Genomic DNA, 25,432 nt, shown 5'->3' on the forward strand with positions numbered 1-25,432 from the left:
GAGTCTGAAAAACATTAAAATAGTCCTTTCACCCCCAAAACGGCACGATACGAGCTTACGGTTTATTTCAACCTATGGATACAGAGTGTTCCATAAAAAACAAGCCACTTTGAATAATCAAGAACGCTTTGAGTTTCAAAAAAGCTGAAAAGTGTTCGCTCATTTAAAGTGGCACATCTTTTAAGCCTACTTCACTTAGGTACTCCTCTCCTAACATCAGTATTGGCTGACAGAGAGCACTTTTTGACGATTACCTACAAGGGTTAGATAAGTACACCTGTCTGTGAGACGACTGAGTGTCCTGTGTCTCCTTATGAAGTTACTCTATTATAGATCTGACAACACTCTCGTCTTGATCGTTCCCTGCGCACGTCTCGCAAACTTACAACCCCGGTAGCTGCTCTTTTTCGCTTTCGCCACCTTCCCCTCCTCCGCCCCTCGACCACCCCCTCCCCTCACCGAAGCTCCGACGCTCTCTGAAAGATCCAATCGGAACACATCTCACTCAAGCTTAATCCGCGCAATTCATCAACATTTAACTTCCTATCAGCTTCATCAATACAACTTATTTCGTCGGCCACTCTCCTCCAATTTTTCTCGTCCCCCTCCTCCCTCTCCCCCCGCAGACACCGGGCGACCCGGAACCCCCCCCCCCTCACAATCCCGAGCGAGGGATCCTGCACGTGCCCCTCTCGATTCGCAAGGTTTTCCGCGCCATATTTTCCGCGGCAGCTTTTCGCGAAGGACTGTACTCTGCCGTGCTAAAGAAAAACGCCGTATAAACCTTTAGGCGTTGCCAAATTTCCGTTGATAAAATACGAATTTATTGCGAGCTTTTTGAATATTTTTCCTCCAATTTTTCGGATAATTTCATTTGCAGCCAGATCTAAATCATCTGCAAGTTTCAAGAGAATAAGCAAGGCAAGCACTGCTTGCCCAAAGATTTCTAAAGAAAGAAGAAAATTACACCTATTAAATGTTTTACATTTTAGCAAATATAATTTATTAAATGCGTTCAGTAAGTAAATTGCATTAAAAACAGAAAGAGAGGGAGACAGAAATACGTATAGAGCCACCAAAGTAGGAAAGCAGAAGAGCGGATGGAGGTGGCGCAGCGCGCTGCGCGGCCTGAACACGGGCCAACTCATGCGCTGGAGAATCGCTTGCGATCAGCTGAGCGGAGCGCCACTGCTCGGCGGCGGAATCAAGGCAGGCGGGGAGCGCGGTACGTTCCGAGTCCGAGCCCTTCGCTGCGCGATCGCAGCTCGCTTCTCTTGGCCACCTCTTGGCCCGTCACCGCAGCGCGCTGCTTCTGCCTCCGATGCGCTATCTTGTTCCCTCTTTCCGTCGCGGTTGTAATTGCTCCTCCGGAGCAAATGCCTTTATATTCTATAAAATTTCGCTCACTTGGATCTAATTGGTGATGAATTAGACAATTAATTCTCAATCATGTTTTAAATGCAGAAAGCCTTTTTTTTGGGAAATTTAAGTAACTCAAAAAATTCTAAATGCTGTAGAATAAAGACTATAATACCTCAAATAAGCGGCAAAATTAGGAGTTATGAGTAAGGAGCCGTCCTCCAATGCTCAATAACATTCAAAACAAGTTGAGTAAACGAAATCATAAATAAGAGAGAAAAAAATGAAAATACAGTTTTTCAAGACGTTACGTTCCATCAGATTTCATCCGAAAAACAGAGCAAATATAGTAAAATTTTAGGAATTTTCTAGGGAGGCTAGGGGGAGGGGGAAGGGAAAGAGGCTACGTTAACACCCCCCCCCCCCCCCCGGATGGCGAACGCTAGAGCTTGCCCTGTCACTGAACCCACCGCACGCCACTGAATGTTCGTAACTTTCTTCAAAATGACACTTTTATCGGAGGATACTTGGCAACTCTAGAATGTTCATACGGCGTTCTTCCTCAGTACTGACTGCCGTGCTGAAGGAAAACGCCGTATGAATATTCGAGAGTTGCCAAATTTCCTCCGATATTTTTTTTTAAGGAGAGTAATGAATATTTTCAATTGAAATCTTCAGATGATTTCTGGTCACGAATAAAATTCCCTGAATAATTCAAAGGAAAATGATTACAGAATTCCCTAAAATGAAATTTTTATCAAAGGAAATTTGGCAACGCCTAATGGCTCAAACAGCGTTCTTCCTTAGCACGGCAGTGTTTACCTGTTTTACGTGCGAAAGATGGACGGTTCAAATTCGTCCCGACAAAATCACGCTTTCGACGAAATCTGTTGCTTTTCTCGCTTTTACGCGTACAGTCGGGATAACGAAACTTATACTACATTGTTGAGGATGATACTATTCTTTTCCCATATTTAGGACCAGGGGTACGCCTCCGGGCTGCATCGTGGGCCCCCATGAGTCAAACTAAATATAGCGGGCTCACCCTGGGACTGTCTCCCGCAGACGCACAGTAGATCGAGTCAATAGGAGAGGACGGACTTTGGAAACTCTAAACGCCTATAACTCCATTTACACAAAGCTTGGAGATTCTAAAAGTGGTTCCATCGGTTTCCTCGTGGAACTTTCTTCTAGGTGCACCCCTTTAAATTTAAAATGTGACAAAATAAACATCAAAATTTTCAGTGTAAGTAAAAAATTTAATGTCCAACCTCTCTAATTGACTCGATCCACTCTGCGACGACCATCAAAATCATGAAAATTAGCCTGGTATACCTATTGGACGAACTTTGGCAAAAAATGTACATTTACATTGTTTAAATGGAAGATATCATAACTTAATCGCGTAATATGACAACACTTATGGGTCACATTTCTAAAATCTGTAAAAAGCAGGTTTGTATAAGGACTATTTCCTGCTAATAGCTGAAAACTAGGGGATTCGGTTATTGTATCGAGGGGGGGGGGGGGGGGGGGTCGAGACGATCGAAAAGGCGGTATACTACGTATACGCGCCAAAATCATGTACGAGTAATTCGGCCTACTGGAACGGTAAGACGGAATGTGACGAAAAATGAAACATTAGGGGGGCAGGGAGCTGACAATGATATAAGTAGAGTCGATTAACTCGTCGACCGAGTTAAATGACTCATTTTCGAGGCGATTAAAATAATTGACAGTCCATTAGAGTCCTATGCAGGAGAATATGGTCAAATATAACACGGAATAACTCAGAATTGACTCAAACTTATATCTTCATTAGGGAACAGAATAAAAATAATTTTTAAATAATTTGTTATGATGCAGTGATAACAGCGAGAAGACAAATATTTTTCTTAGAGCTCCAGCCACTGTAAAATGGATTAAATGTTGCAATAAGGAACCACTATTTCTGGCTCATTTTAGAAACAAAATATATGCCATTGGTTTCCCTACGCAGAGAGGTGCTTTTATGGAAGATCCAGAGGTATTGGCTCGCCTTATTGCAAAATGTTATCCAAATAGCAACTCTAAAATTAACTGAGGAGTTTTCTGCGCTCAATCTGGATTGGATAGAAATGTATGGTGTTGAAGCGAGAATAATTGAAAGGCAGAGAACCAGGCTGCCATGGGCGTAATGACTTATTATGCTCCCGTGGGATAGCGTTCTAGAAGGCAATCAGACCACTAACGAGTGTCCATTGTTTCACCCAGGAGCTGTGTTTATATGTTTTCATGCCCCTCGCCTCATACTATGTAACCCTCAAAATAGCCCTCAATGTGATCACGACACTTCATCATTTTGCTCTGCTTCCACAAAGTAAGCCTCATATCTGAAACTTGGTCAGCCAGGAGTAAAAAAACTACTCTCATCGTTTCAAAAAAGATTAGATATATTATTCTATTATTCTTCATTATAATTATTATCATTCATTATCTTGCAAACGCCAAAATCAAAAGATGAACCTGGTCTTACCCTGTAATAAAAATAAGCCAAGAAAATGAAATAAAAAAAATCTTTCTGAATTGATAAAAAACTTATATCAGTTCTAACAGTACAATTGATTTTTGTAGATCGAAACCCTTCATATAGTGCCTCTCGGATTACATCTCGTCACCATTAGGCTATAATTAAAATAGTTGTTAATGAAAAAAAAGAAAGAAAAAAGAAAGAGTTATTTGTAATTCATCTAATCAGCCCTGCTCTAATCAATTCCTGATTCATCAATCCTGTTTCTTACGGAGGTATGAATCGAAGAAAAAGTATTGAATGAACGAGATCGAGGACATTAGTAAACAAGTTGGTTTTTGCAATCGCTAGCGATAGCAATATTCGTCATGGGAACTTTTGCTTCTGGGATATGAAAATTTTAAGGTACAGTTCGTTTGTAGTATCTTCAGAATTGAAGGGGCTATGTAATTTTGTGTCGACATCTCTTTTTTAACATTTTTAATTTTTTTTCTTTGCATACAAGAAAGCTGTTATTTACAAATTATTTATTTTCGTTGGATTATGTATGGTTTTTGGAAGTTCACGCATTTAACTTTCAGTTTCGTTTTTTCGGCGTAAAGTATGATATTTTTACTCTACGCATATGCCCGAATACGCATCATAACGACGGTGAAACTACCAAACCACGTATCTCGTTTGCGGTGTTTAAAAATCTCCGCTCACATTTTATTTTTTTGAAGTAGACCAAATCAATATCATTCCTTGAAATTTTCACAGAATTTTCTCCGCACGAAGAGGAAAAATCACGGAAATTTTCAAGACTGGACGTTAAGTAGCTTTTCATTTAAAAAATAAAGTATGACAGGAAGTCTGCGACGTCGCAAACCGAGATACGTGGTTTGGTAGTTTCACCGTCGATAAGTGACCTATGTGCTTCCTAAGTTGCCATTTTTTTCATTCAAATAGATGTAACCGAAATGTTAGATGTGTACTACCTATACTACTTTCATGTCATTGCTTTATTTATTTATTTACTTTTTGCGTAGGTATAAATTGTTATTTTTTGCTGAATTTTGGAGAAAATATTGCTTTAAGAACGTGGAATGTAAATTAATTTTATTGAAAAAAGAAAATACCATCATTAATTTGGGCGAACAGAGAAAATATACATCAATATTTGGGTCAACATCTCCCTGATTATATAAAGGATGAATATATTAGTATTTCTGTATCAAAAAACTTAGCTTTTGTCTTCAGAGATACTTACAATGATTCTAGTCCCAGTCAATTTGTTTTATTGAAAAAACAAAAAAACAAAAAATAAATAAAAAAAAAACAACTGAAATGTTAGACATACTATTTTCATGTCTTTCTATTTGTATCAATAGGTACTTTTTGCTTAACTTACGAACGTTGAATGCAAATTAACTTTATTGAAAAAAGAAAATAACGTCATTAATTTGGGGGAACATGTGGCTGATTATATGAAGGAGGTATATTCCAGTATTTTTGTTTAACATATTAACTCACGAGAAAATGTTCGTACATTTATCATCTACTATTAAGTATTTTTTGATGATTAGTCTAAAACATTCAATACAACCGTTAAAAAGTGGTTCCCATTGTCGGGTATCGAACTCCCGATCGCCGGGTGCTCGCACTTGATCAAAATTTGAGGCGGTATAGTCAACTAGGCTATAACGGAGCGGCGTGTGGGAGAGTAAAAATAGCATACAAAAGACTCGGGCAATGGGCGGGACTTATCACAAGAGACCTTGACTGCTTTTGGGATGCGCATTGCTGTAGGAGCCATGGTTCGCACTGTTTTAATGCGTCTCGAGGTTCATCCCAACATGCATTCCGATCGCGGCAGTTTAGCTAAGGCAATATTTGCGTATCCATGAATTAAATCAATCAATCGAGCTCTGATTTTGACTTCTTTATCCGTAACGAGTCCTCCAGAACAATTTTCCACCTTGTACGATGGTTATTATTTCTTTACTTCTATTTTTCAAATTTGAGGTGGGATAATGGCGGCTTCTCAAGAACACCGAGGTAGGCGATCTTTTGCACCAACGAACAGAAAACTGATGGCGAAAAATAACCAATCAGAACCTCCCAAAAAAAAGAATTTGCCTAAAAACGGAACTTCGTGGTTCTGCGCAGATTTACCAGTCAGACACGACATCTCAAGGTGGAAAAAAAACTCGCTGAAAGCGAATTTTAGCAATCAACACAACTTGACGTAGAGACATGATTGGCTAAAAAATACAACGGTTTTTGATACATCGGAAAATCAACCAAAAATCGGAGACTGGGCGAAACGCTCAAGGTCGCAGAGGTATAGGGAATCCCATAGCGAAAGCAACGGAACGATTCTAATATCATGGGGAACGGCCATGACAAAAAAATATGTCCGGAACATTTTGGGTTGGTGTCAACCTCTTTGTCATCAATGAAACTAAAAATTATAAGATGAATTAGAAAAAATTAAAAATCTATATTCTTTCGGCCTGATTGGACAAAAGAGATAACATATACCACCCTCAAATCGTCTGATTATGAGCCATTTTGTTATTTATTGATCTAAAGTATTGGTTGCTCATTTTTAAGTCTCGATTTTGCCAGATCAATCTGGCTATTTTATGTATTTTCTTACCACTAGTTTTGAACAAAAAATGCCGACTTGCAAACGCCGAAAATAAAAGACTACCCGTCTTCAAGGGAAGCATACCATTTAATTTAATCACGGCATACTTTCCCCCTCTCCACTGCAGTAAAAAATACAGACGGAAAACTGAATCGGGAAATTTTGCGAACACGACTCACTGTCGATTTAATTAAAAATCTTCAGTACCTCGTGCGAAAGGAATTTTGTTTGCCAAAGAGCATTTCCGAATCCTGAATGTTGCTTCGAATTATGGTGCAATTATCTCCCTCTCTCTTCCCCCCTCGCATTTCTGAAATATTGTTGGAGCATTGGCACTGCCTTCTCCCTTCAAACATAAATTCCCGAGATTATAGACAATCGTCATTCCTTTAAAGTTTTCGACTCCCCATTATTCCATTTTTGTCATAGTTGTATCGCCAAATCTGTCTGGTTGTCGGCTATCGGCAGGTGAATAATATAGTGTCTTCAAATTTTGAAATTGTGCCCTTCTTGGGATTGGAAAATTTTATCCACGAAGGCAACATTTTCAATAAAACTCTTCTTGTCGTGTTGAGGCAAAAAACCTGACTCGGAGATTTCGACCGAAAACTCTAGCTCGTATCCTAAAAAATAAGCTGCCAATAATGTTGTACTAAGGAAAAATGCCGTATGAACATTCGAGAGTTGCCAAATTTCCTCGAATAAAACATATATTTCTGAGAAAAGTTATGCATATTTTTCTTTGAAATTTTCAGATATTTTAGATTAAACTGCGTACAAAATTGCCTAAAAAGTTTGACGAAAAACATTCACAATTTTTCCAATTGATCCGTTTTATATTGAAGGAAATATGACAACGCCTGAGGGTTCATAGGGCGTTCTTCTTCAGCGGGGCAGAATATCTCAGCGGCTCAGTTGTTGAATCTATATCGAATGACCTTAATCGATAGAAAGCATTGCTAAGATAAGGATTTATCGATCAGGATAATTCAATAACGATTCAACAAGCAACGCGCAATTCATTTTTGGGTCAATGGAGAGTGTAAAGTTGCTTATAATGATTCGGAGAATGTCGTGACCTGAACATGGCGACTAAGAATTTTGGACATATCTTTTTCTCAAAACTAAGTAGTTCGAACTACAAACTCCAAACCGTCATTTATAAAAATGTTATGCGATTGCCGACTTCCAGCCACCTGTGACTGCCATCGATATGTATTTTTCTATTAATATTTATCAGAAAATGCGGTGTCATACAAATTTCTCAGAAAAACTAAATTGTATTAATTTTTAATCCCTGAAATTGAGGCGTTGGATGTAGAAAGGGCATTTCTTGGTTACGGTGTTTCAGACTCTCCAGTGTTTTTCCTCATTTTAGGGAGGAAACCATGGGTCAATTTTCTGAAATTGTACATTTTCAGCAGTGTAAAATCATAGAGAATATTCAGTAAAAGTTACAACGAATTACTTGCATTTGCTTCGATTATAGTGGATGAAACGTCAGTTGAGATTTTGAGTCCTCTGTATTCAAGAAATGCTCTTTTTGCACCCAACGCTTCAATGCCATTTTGATTCCCAGATTTTGTTATGAAGGAACGAGAAGTTCAGATTTTCTCTGATCGGTTCGGCAACTCTGCAATTATCATAAGCTCTGCAAATCATAATTACTGCGAACTGCGAGCTCACCAAAAACTTCACTGTTATTGCTCCTCTGCATCTTGGATAAAGTTTGACATTCATAATGACTCTCATTTCTTTTTGAAATAAAGGGGAGGATCAGAGGGACTTCGTTTCATTTCTGAGGAAAGCCAATGCGAATGACAAATGATCCCAAACACAAGGCACATTTTAAGTAAGGAATTAATCGTCGAACTCTCCTCGTATTTTTTTTTCTTATCTTGCGTGCCCGGAAAAAACTTGCGACTTTATTAAAATTCCGCGGGAGGTAATCGAATGGGTGGGTGCAGATACGAACCATTTATACATACAGAAAATGATTTACAGAAACTCGATTTATTTACCGTGGACTATGTTAAGTAGATTAGTAATTTGTTATTCTTTTTAATTTTTTTATTACTTATAATGCGCGGAAATTTGGTGGCATTTTGTTGGTTAACTTTTGTACAAAACCAAGAGCAGAAAGGCCACCGTAAAATCCTACTGAAACTTTTGGAGACCCGCACAAGACAAATGATCAATAAAATATACAGTCACAGAATCAGTCCATACCAGCAGACTGATTGTTGAAATCGATAGACAAAGGGATGGACAAAGAAGACATAACGCGTATGGAGCGATTCTATTGGTTGAAATGGGCGGTTCCTATAGACTGAGGGAAAAAATGATGGACTAAGTATCGGATCTTTCGTGGGTTGCCGTTAGCTAGTCTATTATTACCTACCACCCTTGTCCATTGCAACCACCCACTTCCACCAATAGGATCCCCCCGTATCTCTTTTGTCTTCTTTGTCTAGCTTTGTCTATCAATTTCAATAATCGGCCCGCAGTGATGCGTATCGAGTGGAACAATCGCGAGTACTCATCCGAAACTCGGGCGTGGCCTGGAATCGAGAGCACAGGCGGATCCAGCAATTTGGCAACACCAAATTTCCTCCAGTTAAACCTATGCTACATAATCGATTCTTGTCGGAGCACCTAGCCCCCCCTCCCCCAAGAATCGATACATATACATAGGTTTCAATGGAGGAAATCCGGTGTTGCCAAATCGCTGGATCCGCTAATGCAAGAGAAGAAGGGATAGACCGACTCCAAATTGAGGAGTTAGGTGCAAAAACAGCTCGAGTAGGAGAATCGCAGTCCCACCAAAATCACAAAACAGCGACGGAATATTTTCACCATGGTACCAATTTATTACATTATATGGATTGAATTTTGCAAAAAGGAACCACTAGCATTGGAATGTTGCTAAGATTGTGCAACTTCTTTTGTCTTGGAGGAAAAACCCGATTATCCTTCAATAGTTTCTATTTTACTCGCTAAAAACTGTAAATTTAAGACAAAAATTACCATCTAAATTTCATAGTTTTTCACGATTTCCGCAATTTTATTGCAAAAAATGAAGTTGCACAATCTTAGCATCATTGCAATGCTAGTGGTTCCTTTTTGAAAAATGCAATCCATATCAGGTATAGGGTTGGCTGAGATTAAAAAAGAAGGCACCCATATCCTTGAGTTTATGTTCAATATGTTACGTTAATTATGTTATGTTAAGGTATTGGTTATGTATTGGTTTAAATGGAAGAAATCCGGTGTTGCCAAATTGCTGGATCCACCAATGATCGAGAACTCATTCTCGATCATTGGTCGAGAATGGGATCGAAAATAAGAGGGAGGAGGTAGAGAGGTACCTCGAAAATCCAAAGGACGACCTAGAGAAGCGGAGGGTGGATGAGACAGAAACATGAGTAAGGAAATAGTTTCCGGCATGCAACGTTACCATAAAACGCGTAGTTATTGATTTATTTGTTTAGGCAGCACACAAGCATGTAACAACATGACTTTTAGGCTCGATTTCGCCTCGAGCAACTCGTAGTTTCGGGCTCTTGCGTGCTCCATTTCGCTTGAATTACGAGGGAGGAGGCTAATCTAGAAACGAGACCGATGCCAAACGAGTCGCTCCATCCTGGAACGCAAAATGTTTACTTTCTGATGAGTCCCGAGGTTTTCTAAGAACGCTGTGCCGTGCTAAGGAAGAACGCCGTATGAACATTCGAGAGTTGCCAAATGTTCCTCGATAAAGTGTTCATTTTTGAGGAAAGTTATTAATATTTTTCCTTGAAATTTTCAGAATCTTTAGGTGAAATTGCGAACTAAATTATCTGAAAAATTGGGAGTAAAATATTCATAAAGTTACCAGGAGATTCGCGTTTTATGAAAGGAAATTTGGCAACGCCTGAAGGTTCGTTCAACGTTATCCCTTAGCACGGCAGTGCTCGCATATCAGGGTTCATCGACGTACGATTAAAATGTGGGGAGAAAAAAGGGGACTAACAGTGGAAAATTACGAAGATATGGATTGCATTTAGCACAAAGGAACCAGCGTGATTGCAGTGTTTTCAAAATCGTGCAACATCTTCTGACCTTTTAAAAATAATCAATATATGCACAGTATTAAAATTTACACAATTATTTTCCTTTAAGAATAACAATTTTTTGGTCGGAAGCAAAAATTATTTGCTATGCTGATAATTCTGTAGAATTATTAGATAATTATGGAGAAGCAACATTTTTACAACACCGTAATTACACTGGTTCCTTTTTGCTGAATGCGATCCATATGAAGCATGCATACTGCATAGGGGGAGTTCACTGAGTATAATTTGCCCCGAGAAACCAGAGGCGGATCCAGCGATTCGGCAACGCCGAATTACTTCCCTTAAACCTAGGTTAAAAAATCGATTCTTGACAGAGCACCTGGCCCCTTCAAGAATCGATACATTTCCATAGGTTTAAATGGAGGGGGGTAATGTTGGCAATTTTCTGGATCCGCCAATGCGAGGAACAACTCCATCTCCATTCTGAATGAATACGACGTTTAATATTCACTTAATCAAATTTTGAAGGACAAACTATTGTGAGTAAATTATTAGGATACATCGAAAAAGAAATTCACTTCGGACTAGTAGACATCTTATCACAAAGAAATTTAGTTTTCTTTTTTTCATTAAACGTTGTACATTTTAAACCACAGAAACAATTAAAAAGAACAACGTCAATTAACCACAAATATGCAGGCTCAACCTTCCCGCGACGCGCGATCACAGTTACGTGAGGATGCTATTTTCACTAAGGCGCTGCATACAACTATTCGTACTCGATGGATGTGCGTGTTGCATACGCACCTAATTGAAGGCGTTTTAACTTTCCTCGCGCTCGCCACGCAGGAAAGACCTTATTTACCCATGTTTATATAAAACATTAATGACAATCGCGTAAGTCTCTACCTTAATCTCATCAGTCAGTGATGAATAACAGCAGTGTTGGTTTGCAGAGAGTAATTTTTGGCGTAATTTCTTATTACTGAAATTACTGAAAACATTTTTAAAAAAAAGTTAAATTAAATTAAAATAAAAAAAGAATGGATAAAAAGTAGAATCAGCGTGACTGCATTTTACATGCCCAAATCCTAAATCCTGAAAAGAAATATCGTGCACTTTTTTTTTTACAAAACACGCACAAAATCTGGTCTAAAAATTGGAATTCCTTGAAATGATCTATTTCCGACACTATTGAATTTTACACTGCTAAAAGTTTTGGAGTGAAATCCTGTGTGGATCTCCTTTGATGGACCACTAGATAAGGTACAAATGTAAGCATTCTGATACATGTTCCTTATCCAGAATTTTACGTAAAACACAATCCTTGCATCAAAAATTACTGAAATCAACTCCTAACTAAGATATTAACGCTTTAATCTCACATTGGTTACGGAAAATTTGAATTGCCCGGTCACCGGGTCACGAGAGACACAATTCTCTACGTGAGTCAAATTGCGCACTACAACGGCTTCTCAATCAAACATTGTTCATTTCCTACCCTTCATTGTGCAAAGTTTAAACAATTGCTGCTATACCTAAGCCAAAGCATCAAGATTGAGATTTCCATATTTTCTTATCGCATCAGAGACTACCACGATAATGTTTAGTTTGCGATCTGACACACGTAAACCGTTGTGTTTTCATAAGCGGGAGGTTTGAATTCACGTGTCAAGAAACATTGAATATCTTGATAAGGAATCAATTTCAGTAATTTTCGTTGCACGAATCGTATTTCATGTTGAACTGTGGTTAAGAAACATGTATCACAATACTTAACTTCATACCTTGTCTGGTGGTCCGTTACAACGTAATTTATATATACGTAACCTCCCATGGAGAGGAGCGTTTTGAAGAACGACTATGAATAGAATAGGGCCCCAAAAATCGACATTTTTCCCGTTAAAAACGCAGGCTTATTTGATTTATAAATCGAGGTCCTTATGAATAATAATAATTCCGGGTCCCAGTCGTAGGACACGTGTTATTTCTCGTCTCCCGTCGCCCCGGAGATGCTGAAATCAAATGTTCCACCCTCTCGGGAAAAAACCCGCAACCTCCGATATAAAACCTGCGCTCATACTCGGTTTTTTCCTTAACGCGGCAGTGCTTGGGGGGCTGTACGAATTGGCACGCGTCCAATCTCATCTACACAGTCGGAGCTCTCTAAGGAGCGCAAACATAGTTGCCAAATCTTGCGTCGGAAAAAATATATAAATATGGCCGACAGTGCACAAAAAAGGACCTTAAGAGTACGAAATGCTGAGAATCGTAATTTTTTATCCCTTCCCGCCCCGTAACGCAACGCTGAACATCCTTCAAAAAGTAACGCTCTGTTTGACCCTCCACTCTCAATTATGGAGAAATCACTAAAAACCCTCGATTTTTTTTATTTGTAAAACGTACTTTTAAAAAATTAATAAATAAATAGAGATAAACAATAAAAGGAGACAATGACGGAGAACTAGTTTTTAATTATGAAATTAGGGGAAAAAATAGAAATTGGACAATGAAAAAATCTATTAAAACTTCCGAAAAATGCTGCGTCAAGCGTTACATAACATGATCCTGGATTATTTTCGTAACGTAGGCTTAGATCCCTATTCCTCTATGGAGCGTTACGTATTTTAAGAACAGTCCTTTGGTCCACAAAGGTGAAATTTTCAGTACAAAGATGAAGGAGTTTCATGTTTTGGTTTCATTAAATCAATGAAAATGTTACAGCTTGAAAATCATTCGACTTTAACATTATTAATAGAGTTGGGTGAAAAATTGGATTGTATCATCTCAGCAGAAAACTCTCACCGATTGCAAATAGGATAAAAAAAGTCCTAAGGCATAAGTTGCGAGTAGTTTGGCTCATCTTTTTGCCGATAGAAAGCGTAAAAACGCATGATAATCTCTTGGTTTTGTGCTCCTAAAATCGTATATTATAAATTCAAAAAGCTTTTTCGCGTTTTTAACGCAAGTGCAAATTAAAGATATCATTAATCCAGTTTAGGTCTACATGTTCGGTTCAGTGCGAAGACAGGGAAATGTCAGACATTTTAGAAGGAAATACTCCAACATTTTAGTGGGTATAGTTAGCTATTTTGTTTCTCTTTGTGAAGCCAAAGAGAATCTGGAAAATGTGAGGGAAATTTTGAATCCAACCCAACCTGCAACCCTGTCTTGTGTACTAAAAAGTGAAAGAAGTGAGGTGGAAAAGTGTGGAAAATCACTCTTTTGTGCCTGGAGAGAGGTTTCGCCCCTGCAAACGAGTCCCCTCCTATATGAAATGTAGCTCTAGCAAAATATAAGAGTGCCACTCTTGAACTGTAAAAAGTAAATTGGGCGCACGAAAGGCATTGGTAAAACCAGATTTTTGGGAAAAAAACGCAGGATCACCCTCCCGTCTAAGGTATCTAGATTCGCCCACACAATAAAGCTCAAGTATGTTGAGAAACGTCTCTCCCTGCTAAAATCAGAAAAATGCGTCGGGAGAAAATATAAAAGTTCCTATTCTTGTTCCAAAATAGCAAGTATTTTGAAATGGCTACATTGGACAGAGGGTCGTCCGTAAATAGCGTCAGCGGGCTGATTTCTGAAATTGATCGACAAGGCGATAGACAAAAGCGACGAGCAGAAAAAAAGTGGTCCTATCGGTGGTAGAGAAGGCGGTTGCAATGGACGAAGGAAGTAAGTAATAAACTGACTAACAGCAACCGACGAGAGACCTTATGGTTAGTCTATTATCCTCTCCTTAGTCCATAAAAACCACGCGTTCAACTAATAGGATCGTTCCATTTCCTCTATGCCTTCTTTGTCTATCGCTTTGTCTAAAAATTTCAATAATCAATGCGCAGGACCTTACGGGATGAGCAGAGGGGGATCTAAATTCGCCGAGCCAGAAGTGCATCGATAAAATTTATCTGACAACCTGACAAGGCGAGAAGGGCTTAAAAAGTGGTAAAATTACCTGACGTTATAATATATACAAAAAGGCAGCGGCGAGGCATAAAATATCGACTATCGATATTTCCCCATTTGAAGCTATGGTGAAGAATCGATTACTAAGGTGTTCGTTGCAAACACTCTGTTTCTCGATCCTTTTCTATAGGTTTAAATGGCAGATCAATCGATATATTGCAAATCACGCTACGCCACAATAGAGAAAGCTCCAGAAGAGTCTAAGGGCGTCTTTTTATGCAAAGGCCCAGTTATTAAGTGATTTTACTTACGAACCAATGAAAGCTCAACGAGAGATTTCTAAGCTCCTACTGAAATTTCCCAACAGCCTCTTCATTATGCAACCCGGACAACCGTAGAGCAAATGTACCGCAATGTATAGAGCAAACCGTAGAGCATCGTTGTATTCGCAGCTATACATACCGATCGTCCACGAGAGGAGGGACCTTGGACCAGAAAAACTCTACGTTTTGTTTTTCTATAATATTTTTCAGGAGTGGAGCTATTAAGGGACCGACAATGAATTCGACATTATAGGAAATTGAGAAGGTATGTAGTGTGCCTTCATAATTTAGATATGCAACCTAGACAATCGTAGAGCAAATGTAGTTGCATCGCCGTCTCCGCAGCCTAATGATCGTTCACGAAGGAGGGACCTTCGACCAGAAAGATTCTACGTTTGTTTTTCGATAGTATTTTTCAGGAAAGGAGCTATTTAAGAAACGAATAATGAATACAAATCTAAGAGAAATTGAAAAAGTATGAAGTGCGCCTTCATTTTCTTAGATATGCAACCCGGACAACCGTACAGCAAATGTAGTTGCATCGCCGTATCCGTAGCTATACCATCGTTCACGAGAGGAGAGACCTTTGCCCAAAAAACTCAAAGTTTATTTGGACTGAATTAAGCAGAAAGGAACCAACCCACATTTTGGAAAAAATTGAGTTATGAGTGGTTTTGAACTCAGCCACTGCTCCACTATCTATCGCCAAAAATTCAAAATTTTCGTTGAAGCAAATTTTGCAGAAATTGAACTTGAAGTTTATCTTTTACATCGAGTCTTATGCAGGAGCCAAACTTTAAACCTCTTTTACTCGGTTCGATCCCGATGTGGCTTGGTTCGTTTCTGTTTAACTCCGTCCATTTCTTAATAATATTTTTCAGGAATGGAGCTATTTAAGGCCTGACTACAAATGCGGTTCTCATTGGAGAAATCCGGCAACGAAGGGACCATGGAGCATTTTCGCGCCTGGAGCGGGTCGGAGAAGTTGCGCGGCAGCGAAAGGCTGAAAGTGACAAAACTCGAGCGTGAACTCAAACTCAGCCTCCATCGGACGAAACTCCCCGTATTTGCATTTCAGCATGAGACCTGGAACCAATGAGAAACCTCGCTAGACGAGGCTCATGTAGAAACGCAAGTGGAACCCCCCATCGCCAACTCTATTATGTCAGGAGCCAGATTCCCCGAGGCGATTCGATTCGCTTACGTTAAGAGTTCGGGGAAAAAACTTGCCGATAATCGGCGCGACATGAGGAGAGTCGGAGATATACATGGGGGGTGGAATACTCCCGCTACCAAACGGGATTCTTGCAAGTTCCGTAAGTTCTGTCATGCCGGAGAAAAACTGGAGAGCCTATATCTACGGTGTAAGTCGGCAATCACATAACTCACATAACCGTCACACTCACTCTGAAAATCTCCGCCTCTATGTTAATTTTTTAAAAGAGAATAAATTGACATCATTCCTTGAAGTTTCTGCAGAATTTTCTTCGCACAGAGAAGAAAAATCACGGAGGTTTTAAAGAATTGCCGTTGAGTAATTTTCCGTCTAAAAAGTAACGTATATGACAGGAAGTCTGCGACGTCGCAAACCGAGTTATGTAATTGCCGACTTACACCGTCGATATACTGCTGTGTTACCGAAGACAGCAGCAAAGCCCTCATGAAATCGAGTTTTCTTCGAAATTCGACCCAGTGTGGCGGTTAAGCATAAGAATCGTACATTTCTGGTGGAAAGCCTGAAACTTTCAGGGTTCATCTTTGTATGTAAAAGGTTCCATTTCACAAGTCCACAATTTCACAGGTTTCTAAAGTTCTACTTCCTGGTCCTCTAAAATTCTCCAGTCTAGAGGGACCGAGTGGCTAAGAGGCCTTAAATGGATTGCATTTTGTAAAAAGGAACCACCAGCATTGCAATGATGCTAAGATTGTGCAACTTCATCCTTTGCAATAAAATTGCGGAAATTGTGAAAAACTATGAAATTTAGATGGTAATTTTTGTCTTAAATTCACAGTTTTTAGCGAGTAAAATAGAAACTATTAATGGATAATCAGGTTTTTCCTCCAAGACAAAAGGAGTTGCAAAATCTTAGCAACATTGCAATGCTAGTGGTTCATTTTTGCAAAATGAAATCCAAATCATGTGTCCAGAATTATTGACCGTGCTCATTTCCCGCTTCTCCTCAGATTTTTAGGAGCTTATTCCCTGATGGGAATTTTTCTCCCATTTCCTCGGTATTTTCGGGAGCCCTGAACTATATACTTTTCCAAGCTCCATAGATGTGAATATCGATTTTTTTTCTCCTTTCGTCCGATTTTTTGACGCTTGTTCAAAGTTTCAATTCCAGCATCATTCTTGGTTTTTATATTATCTGGTCAATGAAAGCTTTCCCATTGTTCCGATTATTTGAAGATTCAAATAGGTCACTCAAACGGTAGAAGAAGAGATTCCCAGTTCCTGGAACAGATTCCCTGGAAGTTTTCATACCCTGATGATTCCCGGCTTTCTGTGTCCTATAGACACCTTATTCTGAATTTGTTACTTTTTGGCAAATTATTAGTCACAATAGAACGACCTTAAAATATAATATGTGATTAAGTATCTATTGCCTGGACACACGAGCAATGAAATTTACAAGAAATATGAGATATTTCTCGAGAGACTTTGAGTCTCTCTAGTGTCTCTATTAGTGTAATTCTTTAATCCATTATAGCTTGGCTATAATGGATTAAAGAATTACACTAATTGAAGTGAGCTGACTGATATTCAGACGGCTAGCTTCAGCAAAATCCGTCTCATTCGTAAAAAAATGCGAGTTATTAGAAAGCAGTGTGTGCCAAAAAATTGACTTCGTTTTAAACAAAACAGGTAAGTCCGCATTTTTTTCACATAATTCTGTATTTCATGACACAGTGCGAATTGCGAGATAAACGTTCATTCTAGGTCTAGGGATCACTCAAGGTGGTATTGTAAAATGTAGTTTCTTACAGAAACTTCTTTTCTCGAATAGCGAAGCTTTTATTCGTCTGAAACTAGCAAAACAACCAGAATTTAAATCCAAGTAAGATTATTTGGCAATATACCCGGGCGTTTGTTAAAATGCTTGATTTGCCTACTATGTGTCGACAGGTCCTCTATCTCAAATGCACGTTTTTAGGCCTAGTGCTCTTTTTAATAACACCACGAAATTGTAATCCTTTCCTCACTGCTTTGCATCTAAACGCCCTTCGCGGAGCACGGGTTTTATCGCCAGTTCGTGAAACGACATAAGACAACAACGCTGAACATTCATCAAAACAAGATAATGAGAATAAGGCCAATATTGCCGGGCATTTATCTTCGAGGCAACGTCTAATAGGCAGCCGGCTCAAGAGGCGGAGTATTTACTCATCAACGGTGAGTGCATCCGCCTACCTTCACCTATTTGTCCTCCGCCGCCTCGCGAATCGCCTGTAATGACGGTGCGCCCCGTCTCAAGAGAGCGCCTTCAAATTCCTCGGATACCGCACCGCAAACAATGCGCATCTCCGGATTTTAACGGTTGCGGCCCGAGCGATGTCGTGTTGTCTTTTTCGGGGCGACGTGGATCTGTGGCACGGTTGTAGGGAGTTCAAGAGGATTTCAAGGCACTTAATTGGACGCATTTAAATTAATTAATAATTTAATTAATGCGCCCCGAGATCCATAAGAATAAACATGCATGCAAGGGCATAGGAGCCGTTCCTAAATTACGGAACGCACCGGAGGGGGGGGGGGTGTCGAGAAGAGGGTGACGCCATTTTGTTTTTACGTGTTGAATGATAGGGAATTACGTTACAAAAGCGTTAAAAATGGGTGGGGGGGGGGGTCAAAAATTCCGAAAAAGTGCGATACGTCTGTTGAGACTTGGCGACTCCTAAACCTCAACAACGTTATTTAGGGACGGCCCCTTGTGTCATGATAGATATAGCTTCTTTTGACCTTTTTGTGCGTAAAATTGGACCGAGTTTAGTGATGAAGGAACCAAACAGAGACAATATACTTCAAAGATTCCCTAATAATTAATCTAAGTAGTGTGATCGAGTGAGGTAGAATATAAATAAAATTTGGAGGTCAATGTAATTTTTAGCCTGGTGATGATTTCTCTCAGTGAATTGAAAGGTGAAACAAGCTATCTATCCAAGAATCGTTTGTTCACATACACTTAATCGGAGGAATAACCGTGTTGATAACTTTCAAGAATGGAGATCATGTGTGAGGAATTTGCGATTTGACTGTAGATTCTTATGTAAAAGTTCGCGAGAAACACGATGATGCCACTGGTTTTCTCTGAAATCAATTCCCAAACTCAAAAAAAGGTCTCCAGTTGAGGTCAAAATGGAGGAAATATCCCACGCTATCCTAAGAGTCCACGTCTACATCAAGACAAACTCTCTATGCAAAGATAGGGAGCAAATACATTGAAAGGGCTGCCACTTTATTTGGAGACTCTAAAACTGAAAACTGCTAATGTATTTGTTCCCTATCTTTGCATGGAGAGTTTGTCATGATGTAGACGTGGACTCTCAGGGTAGGGTGGGATATCCCCTTCATTTTGGCCTCAACTTGAGAGCTTTTTTTGAGTTTGGGAGTTGATTTCAGAGAAAACCAATGGCACCATCGTGTTTTTCGCAAACTTTTACGTAAGAATCAACAGTCAAATCGCAAATTCATGACGCAAAAATTTCTGACTATAATTTGGACGTATTTCTACCAAACAGACCTATGTGGAAGTGAGAAATATGGGGTGTGCTCGTTAGTCTCTGGCCGTAAGAGTGAATGAGAATAATAAAGCGCCAGTGACGTCAGCGGCAATGATAGTGCGCACTCGAGCGAGGGGGAGATCGTTAGAGGGATCCTTTAACTCATGAGCCCTGTCCACAACGCTCTCGTGCCATGCCCGCGGCTCATGAGTTCCGCACTCAGCTGCACATAGGTCTGTTTGATAGAATGCAATATCCCGCTTTTCCAATTCTTCAAAAGGAACCACGCCCACTTTTACATTGCTTCTTATGCAGATTTCTAGAGCACACCCCACATTTCTCATCGCCACATAGGTCTGTTTGGTAGAAATACGTCCATTTGATACCATGTTCACTACGTCATTGTGGTTTAGTTAGGCAAAATGGACCTCAAGGGGGAAAACCGGAAACTGAAAAGCTTAATTTCTACTGTACCGGAAATGTGCCCCAATCGAAAACTCGACTCAACTGGAAATCGACCCGACCGGAAATGTGTTCCAACCCAAAATTTGGTTGTTCTCGGGTGGAGAATAACCAATTTCAATACCAATATATCATTGATTTTCCTGAAAAATCGCAAAAATTCGATACAAGCGATTGATATATCGACTCGTTAACGTTAAAATTCGATTCTACAAGAAAAAATACGTAGGTGTCGGTGTACCAAAGTCATATTAGGTGCATTTAGTCATCCATGAATCAAAGCCGAACAATTTCAATCTCAATAAAAAAGTCGCTTCTCCGTAAAGAATCTTAAAAAATCGATATAACCGATCGGTGTATCAACTCGTCAACATTAAAAGTCGATTTTGCGTGTAAAAATACGTAGGAACCGGTGTTTATAACATGTGTAAACGACGATAACAACCCTGTAGACACATCAATTCAACAAGAAAATAGCGAAAAATAAGGCCGGGGTTTGACCCCTTTGCCCCCCTCCCCCCCGTAACTCGAAAACGGTTCCTATGCTCATCTTGAAATGTATTCCTGAGTTTTCTGTCATTATAAGCTTCCACTTAAACCTTGGTTCGATGGTCGAATCGAATACCGAAAAAGGGGCGACATTTTGGGAGGCTCTTTCTTGAATGTGACCATACGCGGGGAAAGAAGACAGATCATCCAAATAAGATTGTTAAATCGAAAAATTTTCATAAATAAAGTAATGATAAAAAAAGGAATGAACGAATCTCACCACTTCTCCAACTCTCTCTCCAAAGAAATTTAATTTTATAGTTTTGTTAAACGTCGTGCATTTTAAACCACAGTGACCAATTAGAGAAACAACGCCAATCAAACAAAAATATATAGGCTCAACTGCCCTGCGACGCGCGATCATTGCTACGTGAGGATGCGACTTTCACCTAGGCGCTGCATACAACTATTCGTACTAGATGGATGTGCGTGTTGCATACGCACCTAATTGAAGGCGTTTTAACTTTCCTCGCACTCGCCACGCAATTGTCACCCTGTGCGTTCATGTTTATACAGGACATTCATGACAATCCCGTGAATCTCTACCTTGGTTTCATCAGTCAGTGATGAGTAATATTAGTATCGGTTTACAGAGAGTACTTCTTGATGTTTTCAGTGCAAACCGCAATGAGCTCATCGCAAACTTTTGCTAGAGGAAAAGTAAGAGTTGTTTCACATGGAAAGAAGATATAAGTGATGGGGCCTCAAAAGTAGTTTTCTGTTATTATAAGCTTCCACTTAAACCTTGGTTCGATGGTCGGATTGAATACTGAAAAAGGGGCGAAAGTCAGCCCTTATTTTGGAAGGATCTTTGAGAAAGCCGCAGTTGAAGTTTTTTGGAAGTGTTGGAAGCTTGAGAAACGGTCCAGTTCAAGCGCTCGTAACAATACGTAAAATGCAAAGTGCGCTTGAAATTTTGACCTCATGGCCATGATCCACTACCAATCAGGTTTAGATCAAATGGAGCCAGCTGATATGGCAGTACTGCTGAGACCTGCAGTCTGTAGAGCTGGACCTTAATGTTGTAGGGCTCAGCACTACTGCCATACTAGCTGGCTCCATTTGATCTAAACAGTTAGTGCTCAGCACTATATCGTTTTTTTCTTGATTTTTTAGTGTTTTACCGTTGAAAAGCGACAACGGGGAGGAAACATTGTCTCGGAGTAGTTGAGAAATATTTATCGACGGGCGGTCTGAAGATGAAAGCTGGGTGGAAGCGTCATCCCCGATTCGATGCCGCGAAGTGTGAAGCGGTGAGGGTTAGCGAAATTCCGATGAGTCGGCGGTTTTTTATTCGATTCTGTTCTTGTGCTGTGACTGCGGGCTCCGCGGCCGTGCACGCGAGGGCCACGCCTGATCGATTATCGATACTCCCCTATTTGAAGCTATGGTAAAGAATCGATTAATAAGGTGTTCGTCAAGACCACCCTGTTTATCGATCCTTTTTCGTAGGTTTAAATGACGGATCAATCGATATATCGCAAAGCACGTCACGCCACTGGCCACGCGCGAAGGGAGGGAAGCGTCAAGGAGCCGCGCTCGCCACCGACAATCGTCGCCTCAGTCCATACTCGATGCAATTCTCGGCTTCAATTCGAGAGTCCGAGCTTATCCTTGTTGCCAGTTCGTGGGAAAAAGCTAGAGGACTTGGATAGGGAGAATGTGGGAATGCCAAAATATGGAGCTCTTAAGGGAACGTATAGATTTGATCAAAATGAATCGATCTAAAAATAAAAACGAGGATTGATCGACGTGAACCGATCGACACCTATTCTATCGACATATTATTCAAAGACTGGTGTCAAGAAAATTACAACGTGAACCAATCGACATGAATCGATCGAGAAATTAAAACGTGAACCAATCGACGTGATTCCATCGACAAAATTCGGTCGATTCATGAGTTTGTCGATCAATTTACAGAATTATCGATTGATTCACGGGTCTATCAATCGAGCCCGGAGTTTTCGATCGATTCCTGGGTTAGTCGATCGATTCGCGGTTGTCGATCAAATCACGTCGACCAATGCACGTTTTTATTTTTCGATCGAATGCGGAAAAATCGACGAGTTAAGGAACTTCAGGGTGAGCTCAAAAACGACCCTTATCAATATCAATACAATCCTTTATACAGGGTTATCCAGAAGTCCGGGACCCCCCTTATAACTTTTGAACAAAAAATGCTAGAGATTTGAAATTTGGGGAATGTTCCTAGGTCAACGGGAACTACTTTTTGGCGTGCCCAAAATTTTGGGGGGCGCCCCCCCTGAGGGGGGGCGGACCCTAACTTTTTTTTTTCAAATGGGAGCCCCTATCTTGTGATACATCATTCGAAAGGGCTTAAAAAAAGAAAACTTTTGGCGCAAACCGATTGTCAATACCTCAATTTTTAACAAAATGGCGGCCAAAAAATGGCGGCTCATTCAAAAGTCTGGGCCTCCGCTCATAACTCATGAACAAAAAATGCTAGGGATTCGAAATTTGGGGAACATTCCTAGGTGAAAGGGAACTACTTTTTGGCCTACCCTAAATTTCGGGGGGCGGCCCCCCTGAGGGGGGGCGGACCCTAACCCTTTTTTTCAAATAGGAACCCCTATCTTGTGATACAACATTCGAAAGGGCTTGAAAAAAGAAAACTTTTGGCGCAAACCGATTGTCGATACCTCAATTTTTAACAAAATGGCGGCGAAAAAATGGCGGAAATGCGTTTTTTGGTTATTTACCGTCGGATTCGCTTGAAACTTAGTTTCCACAGGTTTTCGGAAATTTTGGGTACGCCAAAAAGTAGTTCCCTTTCACCTAGGAATATTCCCCAAATTTCGAATCCCTAGCATTTTTTGTTCATGAGTTCTGAGCGGAGGCCCAGACTTTTGAATGAGCCGCCATTTTGTTAAAAATTGAGGTATCGACAATCGGTTTGCGCCAAGAATTTTCTTTTTTTAAGCCCTTTCGAATGATGTATTACAAGATAGGGGTTCCCATTTGAAAAAAAAAAGTTAGGGTCCGCCCCCCCTCAGGGGGGGCGCCCCTCAAAATTTTGGGTACGCCAAAAAGTAGTTCCCGTTGACCTAGGAACATTCCCCAAATTTCAAATCTCTAGCATTTTTTGTTCAAAAGTTATAAGGGGGGTCCCGGACTTCTGGATAACCCTGTACAGAAACGAAACATAATATGGGTTTCCATCATTTTTAAATCGACGGATGGTAATAACTGTAATTACAAGCAATTTTGTGAATAGTTTGATTTCTTGAGTTGGCTACTCTTTTCTGCCCATAGAGTTCCATGACCTAGTGATTAGACTTAACTTCCAAAATGATCGGCATATCCATACCTTCCTTATCTAGTTACTAGTTATCTAGTTAGGAAAGTAAATCGAATTGCTCAACAATCCAAGAAAAGGAATGATTTCGGAGGTTTATTGGTGGAGACGGACCGCCGAGATTAGAAGTTTCCTTTCAACTTTGAGAAAGAGACATGGCAATGGAACGTTGGGAAATTAAATTCTTTTCAGTGGTGGTAATTTTGAGAGTTCATAAAAGATACACAAACCTACATAAAAAACATTATGCGTATATTACGTACTGTGTCACTTAAGCGAGGAGATTTGATTCAAAACATGAAATGCCGAAGAAGCAATTGAAAATTTTCGAATGTAACGGCAGTTTCATTGCAAGAAGGAGCATAGAATCAACACGATTTAAAATACACGAGAGATATGTCTCAGTACGTTGCTGAAAAGGTTACATTGTTTGATCTACAAACCCTAGTGGAGAGAGTACGTGTATAAAAGGCACGATGAGATAGCACATTATTGATAAGTCATGTAAAATCCTTGAGAACTGGAGAAGCCAGTAACCATTTGTAAAATTGGATGAACATGTTGGAGATATGTACAGCGTTGAACCAAATAATATGGTTTACATCGTCCAACGATTCGAGTAAAGATTTGTAGCACCAGACCGAACCTTGAAATGCTGCCAACCACGATGGAAGAAACGCGATCATGGCAAAAAAGTGAACGAAATTATTCTCAGAAAATTCTGCAGAAAGATCAGGGGCTGAAATAGGTACTCCGGTAGAATTCGGAGTGAACTGTTCGTTTCATTCAAAATATTTGGTTCACAACAGAATTGATAATTATTTCATGTGATGACTTATCACTTTTAAATTAGATTATGAGTGATGTCTTACTCGATAACTTCACATGATGTCACGTTGTGTGTACGGAGAATAACAAAGTATTAAAAGTGCTGCCGTCGCGTTGCGTCGTAAGCATGAGATTCGTTAAATGGTCACAGCCTCCCAGTTTTACGGCATTACTAAACCAACTTTTCTTGCTTATCGACTTACTTACGAAGTCGGGAAACATATTGAGTCAGTCAATATTTTTCACAGCACGAAGTATGGTCCTTGTACTCCTTGCAGAGATAAAAACTAACGAGAGAGGAAAAAGAAGTGAGCGCAAATTATTGTATGATACATATTTCGTTGTTTACTCGATTGCTCCTGCTAGTTTAATCGAAATAATTTGTTTCGTGGTTAATCGTGTTTAGTTTTCGTCTTAACTCCGGTCGATTACTCGACTTTTACTAATTTTTCTTCCCGCGTAAACTCGTTTTAGGAACTCGGGAGCCCAGTCCCGTGGAGACGGTAACTGGGAAAAATCCCAGAAGTTTCATTCCTTGATTCGAACTTGGGACAAATCCCATAAAAACGTCCCGTGGAGACAAGACCGACGTTGCCGTGCTAAGGAAAAACGCCGTATGAGCATTCAAATGTTGCCAAATTGCCTCCCAGAAAGTATTTATTTTAGACCAATATGCATTTTTTCCTCGCTATTTTCTTAAATCTCAGATAAAATTAGGAGCAAAATTCTATGATAAATAAGAAAAGGAATATTTATAAATTTACTCGA

General features: G+C 39.8%; 1 long non-coding RNA gene across 1 annotated transcript; it reads right to left on the reverse strand.

Moving 5' to 3' along the window:
• Window positions 1-9,953: 9,953 nt before the first annotated feature.
• On the reverse strand, window positions 9,954-25,015 carry LOC109037228 (uncharacterized). Its single transcript, XR_002009449.2, has 2 exons — window positions 24,100-25,015; window positions 9,954-10,143 (listed from the first exon to the last, which is right to left on the reverse strand). It is a non-coding gene; the product is annotated as an uncharacterized lncRNA (long non-coding RNA).
• Between the last annotated feature and the right edge of the window lie 417 nt (window positions 25,016-25,432).

Source organism: Bemisia tabaci, chromosome 8 (genome assembly GCF_918797505.1).
Source record: "Bemisia tabaci chromosome 8, PGI_BMITA_v3".
NCBI classification, from domain to species: Eukaryota; Metazoa; Arthropoda; class Insecta; order Hemiptera; family Aleyrodidae; genus Bemisia; species Bemisia tabaci.